This window comes from Bidens hawaiensis, unplaced genomic scaffold, assembly GCF_021521415.1.
Source record: "Bidens hawaiensis isolate Kalapana, Puna unplaced genomic scaffold, B.hawaiensis_p1.1 tig00102979_1, whole genome shotgun sequence".
NCBI classification, from domain to species: Eukaryota; Viridiplantae; Streptophyta; class Magnoliopsida; order Asterales; family Asteraceae; genus Bidens; species Bidens hawaiensis.
Window position 1 is genome coordinate 7,841 of NW_027504730.1, and position 5,924 is coordinate 13,764.

At 34.2% G+C, this 5,924-nt stretch overlaps 1 long non-coding RNA gene across 1 annotated transcript; it reads left to right on the forward strand.

Annotated features, from left to right (window-relative positions):
• Positions 1-4,256: 4,256 nt before the first annotated feature.
• Positions 4,257-5,713, forward strand: LOC143608178 (uncharacterized). Its single transcript, XR_013149159.1, has 3 exons — positions 4,257-4,427; positions 4,669-4,729; positions 5,549-5,713. It is a non-coding gene; the product is annotated as an uncharacterized LOC143608178 (long non-coding RNA).
• The last annotated feature ends 211 nt before the right edge of the window (positions 5,714-5,924 follow it).

Here is a 5,924-nt window from a genome sequence, read left to right on the forward strand (position 1 = left end):
AAACCTCTTGCTCTTCAAAACCAGACATATTTTTTGTATTTTGTAAAATAATTTTAAAGAAAAATAGGTAATAATTAATCAAACAGAGTCAAAAATCAAATTTGAAAATCAATCAGATCTGAGAGGTAGCTCTTCAGATATGATGTTTCTGATTCGATTGGAGCAAGATCTAGTAATAAAAATACAAACTTTAAGTAAAAGTCAGTGAAAGAAGACCCCAAATTTGCAGATCTGGAAGAATGAAGGAAAAACAGAGTGGCTGACGTCAGAAATCAATGAAACAGTACTCAGCTCACGTTATTCTTCATCTCCAATCAATCAACAGTTAAGCAATGATTCTTCACCCAAACAACAACGAACAAGCTCTGATACCATTTGTCGTAACCGAGCCCCGGTGCGGAAGCGTGAATAATCGGTGATAAACGAGCTCGGTTCATGGATCGAATCATAACAAGTATTCACTCTTGAATGATAATAATAGACGGATGTGGAGAGTTCGTTTCGATTAACAATAATCAATAAAGTAGAATGAACAATTGTATGTAATCAAAACACAATAAATAGATGTAGTAGTATGATTTCATTAACCGAATGATTGTCATGAAGAACACTCATACATACAAAGGAACGACCACCCGGGGAGAGCTCTTCCCCCGGGGGCAAACTCTCCTAACACAATAATAAATCTCACAATGCATACATGACCTAAACAAATGACCTAAATCATCTATTTATACTAGTCTTGTGTCTTGGTCTTCACTCCACCGCCACTTAGATAAGACCAAAGGAATAAAATATAATATAATATTTCACCCGTCAAATGCTTCAATTACTCGTTATAATATCTTGTTGTCTTTCTTTAATTTCTTATTATAAACGAGTAACGATTCGATGCGTCGGTCAAAAATATAATACCCAACAACAAGGTTGTTGGAGATCGACAAGTATTCCCAAAATGCATCCTTAAGTTCTTGATGTAGATACTGGCTTTTGCAATTGCAAATATCATAATATGTTAAAATTCTCTGATTTTTTTTATATATCATACCTTTTCGTTTAATTAAATTATCAAAATATTAAGTTAAAAAAATTGAAAACCCATTTACAGCTGTATAACATATTGTAGAATTAAACTGAGAAAAAGGTAACCATTTTACTAAAATTACCACACATACATGCAAGTTGGTGAATTCTTCGAAAAACCTCAATTGTCTCTGTCTATGTTTGATTCTGGCCTAACTCGCCTCTTATCTCAATTACAAAATCTTGTAGGTGTACTAAATGCAAGTCATCATCGGAAAAATTGGCAGAAGCGTTTTTGCACATAAAAACCATTGTATACCGGCAAGATGCGAAGGGCTTAAATGTTACCCGCCGGCATCGATTGAATGCCCTATTTAATGCGATTGGATTTGTTACATTTAATGCGATTCCTGTAACATTTATGTTTTTAATTCATCGTTACATTTATATATAGACCTATCAAAATGGCTACCTCTTTTTCAAATACTTAAAATAAAATATTTCTTTACTAACTTGAAAACAAGACCCACACAAAAAACTTATGCATATTTGTACTACCATGTACGAAAAACAATCGTATCTAGCATAGTTTGTTTGACGGGTTTTTGTTGTGTAATCCCATTTTTTATATCATTGTGTGTGTTATTATGATTTTTTTTACGCATGGAATCTTTTCTCGTTTTTAGCAAAGTTTTTGGGCTAGGTTTTAACTTTCCTATCGCAAATGCCAGTACCGAAGCCATACATTATTAGTTTTGGTTCAAGTTTTTAATTATTTGCAAAGTTTTTGGCTCAATGCAATGCGCGGGCTCTTACTACATTATACAAAGTAAAACATGTCTTTATAACAAGATGTAATTATTAGTCATACATTTTCCTTTTTAACGTTTTACTAAAATTACACTTTTGGCTATTTCGAGATTTTGGATTTCTTTTCCTATACACAGTTAGTTTACATATATAATGAAGCCATCAACTTCATACCGACTAAATCATATCAATAATGATTGGAATTAACGTACTAGAGATACACTCGTACGCTACACACTACTACGACTATTTCTTGATGGTATAAAATGTTTAAAACAAAGAATGTGTTGACAGGTAATACACAACAAAATTGAAACTAACTTCAGTTGAGACACACGCCGTAACGCGCGGGCTCTCTGCTAGTTAGATATTTAATCAATACATATTATAACTTACTAGTAAGTGAGCCCGCGCGTTGCGGCGGAGACACAATGGGGATCCGATCTGTATGAGTCCGGTTTGCGGTGCGGCGGTGATGTAATGATGATTCGGTCGGTAACCATTTAGTTCCTTGTGGTACCATAGCTATATAATTCAACATATTTCCAAAATCTATTTTTATATGGTTGATGTGTTACCTCATCTCCTGTCCCTTGTTTCCTTAAAAACAAACACCAAATTTATGACATTTATTAATCATATTTGTTCACACCGACCATGGGAACAACGCGTAACTGGTAGAGGATGTATGTTTTTCTCAAATATGGGTTACACTTCATGTAACAATTAACTATCACGTATGGTAATAAAGTGAATAAATCTTGTTGAAACACATGAAACTTTACTTTCTACAAAAAAGGTTTGTGTTTAATATATCATATATGATGTCAGTCTCTCCTCAACATTTCTATCCTAAACCTAAAGACAATGTAAAATCTATCAGTTACCCACTTCGCCACAATGCCAAAAACACTAAATGCCCTTTTTGTATTAACAACACACAAAACTACCCACCAACGTTTACAAATCGTTTTCTTTTGTTAATATCAATAGATTGTCAAATAGTAAATAAGTTTACTGTTAACGTCATTTAGTTTTAACTACCTAAAATAGAACAATGATGAAACTTGGTCATTATATTATTATTATTATTTTCAAGAAAAGGGTGTGGATATTAAACAAACAATGCAAGCTTTTTTTAGTTAAGTCATAAGACATAAAAGTTATTATATATATTAATTATGAAAGTTGCTTGTACTCACAATTAGAGATGTTCAACTAAACCGGTTCCTGGAACCGAACCGGTGGACCCGAACCGGACCCGAACCGGTTCCTACCCGTTTTTTATAGGAACCGGACCCTATCTGATTCAACCCGATGATCCGTGACCGGTTCTTGCATTTCTGAGTGGGGGCGGGTAGGAACCGGAACCGGTTCTGGAACCGAACCATCCGGAACCGGTTCCTAACCGGTTCTAGCCGTTGGATCGAATATAGCCGTTGGAAATCGTTTTTTTGGCCGTTTTTTGACCGTTGGGGTAAAAAATAGCCGTTTTTTTGGCTCCCCCAAGCACCCCACTGTATTTGGTGTCATGGGTTCATCACAACACTCAAAACGCAAACCCGAACGCAAAAAAATACAAAAAAAACGCTATTACAACGTTTTGAGTTCTATAATCTCTTGTTTTCTCTTCTTCTATATTCATATTTGTTGTTATGGCTGCCTCACAATAATCGGTTGGTCAAGGTTCCAACACCAAACTAAGTTTCGTTCGTATTGTACCTCATAATCGTAATCAAGAGATTTGGATGTTGTTTCTTCTTTTTCTCATTTTTTTCCTTCTTCATCTTCGTCTTCTTATCAAACAAGAAGCTCTTTATTTCTTCACAAATTCCCTTCGTCTTCTCTGTCTCTACATGCCGGGTATATGTCCTCCGCCGTTCCCATCTGCGAAACATTCTTAATAGGTATATGCATTTCGCTTGCTCCGTACTCTGCTTGATTTTGCTTACAATAGTGTTTATGTTTACTAATTTATTTTTCTTTGTCATCATATTTTATTGGTTACAATGAAATTAAGGTTCTTATTTTACAAAGCCCTAAATTGTTTCACCCTCAGGTGGTTGTTCAAGCAGGTGATTTACTGAATTATTTTATAAAGTTGTTTCTGATATAGGTTTCATAACGCTCAGAGCATTTCGTACAGATTTTCAGGTTATGTTATTCTTCAATCAACGGATTTATACTTTTTACTTCCTAAATCTGCTTTTTAGCATTGCTGATGAAACACTATTGCTTTTTTCATTTGGATTTGGATTAACAGAAGATACTACAGATTGAATATATTGTTTCCAGTTTAAAGACCCTGAGTTTTTCATATATTTTTATGGTTGACTTTGTGACTATTATTAGAATTAATTTTCATTGCCTTAACTATGCATATGCTTAATGATGTCATGCCCAAATAAACTTGCAGAATCACAAGATCTGATCAAATGATTGATTTCAAGGTATGCTCTTCCTGGATAGTTAATCTAGAGATACTGTGTATATGATATTGATGTTATGTATATTGTCAGGAGAAACCTCTTCACAAGATTACCTTTTTGCCCCTTCACTTGTGGACTTTGAACGGGTTGTGAATTTCATTCATGGTAAGTAAAAGTGGATCATTTACACTTTACCTGTAAAGCTCCATTTGTGGGTCTTGACGTATTATATTTATTGTGTTTGGTTACAGAAAATGTAAGCCGTTGTAGAACCACATACGTTTACTTCCAAAGCCTGCAGAGGAAGGAGCACAACAATTGAGCTTTATTTTTTAGTAGCCTTCGGTTATATTTACTAGATTAATTAATGTCAAATGAATTATTAAATTTGAAGAACATTTTGGAGGTTGAATCAAACGTATGCTCATGGTTCCTGCATTGGGTTATGTGGATCTAGACGACCTAGAGTGCTATGAATTTCGCTACAAACTCTGCATTCCTAACCTGGATCAACAAGTAAGCTTTTTTTCACAATTTTATCTTACTTTCTTGAATGTATGTTATCAATTTTGTGGAACTCACCTTTTATTAAACGGTTTGTGTTCATACGTCAAAGTCTCTAGCTTGACATAACACGACCCGAAATTGAAAATCATGTCATAACTCCACCTGAAAACTGGAAGGCCGTCATCAATTTGATTTCAACTACTTTATTTCTTATAAATTTTAGCATAACACACGTTCTAAAAAAATCATAAGTTAAAGAAATTTTGAGGAAAAAAGAAAAGTATTATTGCATCCTTAAAAACATATTTGTAATCATCTGCATATGACTTAAATGGATATTTTGGGAATTTGAAGCTTATTCAATTGCATCAGATTGAATAATGATATTACAATTGGTCTGGATGTTTGTGATGATGATATAAAGAGTCAAAAGGGTAATTTGGGGTGTTTGCCAAACTTTATAAAGATTCAAAGGGGATTTTGGGGTGTTTGCCAAAAGTTTGGCAGAGTGATCTTATTAACCAAAATTGTGAATTGATAGTATAAACTAGAGGTCAAAACTGACTTTTGTAAACAAACTGCAGATCAGTTTCAATAAACAAATTGCAGATCAGAGTCCAATTGGCAGAGTTTGGTTATGAAGTTACAAGGGCATTATCGGAAATTTGGATGTCAGATCGATCAAGCTGTAGATATAAACTGAGGTCACAGGGGCGGATCCGATAATTGTTTTATATTGCATCCGATCATTGGCTGGTTACCAAGAGTCAAATTTGCAGGTCCTAGATTGACATTTTGACTTGAAAAGGTCAACTACCAGAAAGAGTTACAGCTTATGGATTGAGTAAAGGTCAAAGTAAACGAGTCATTTGTTTTATGTCCGTCTAATCATATATGTAGAACCTCATCTTTTGTAACTATTGTATCACACAAGATATATCACTAGGTAGTCTAGATACACATATATGTTAAGTTCGAGCCCGCTGTAACGCCCGGGGGTCACCATCTAGTTAATTTAAGAAAATAAGAAAAAAAACATCCACGATTTTAACCCGTGTATCTACACGAGTCAAATGGGTCAAACACCTTATTTTTTGAAAATGCCAAAAAACACCATAAATATAAAAAAAACTCTATAAAATTTTCAACTATATT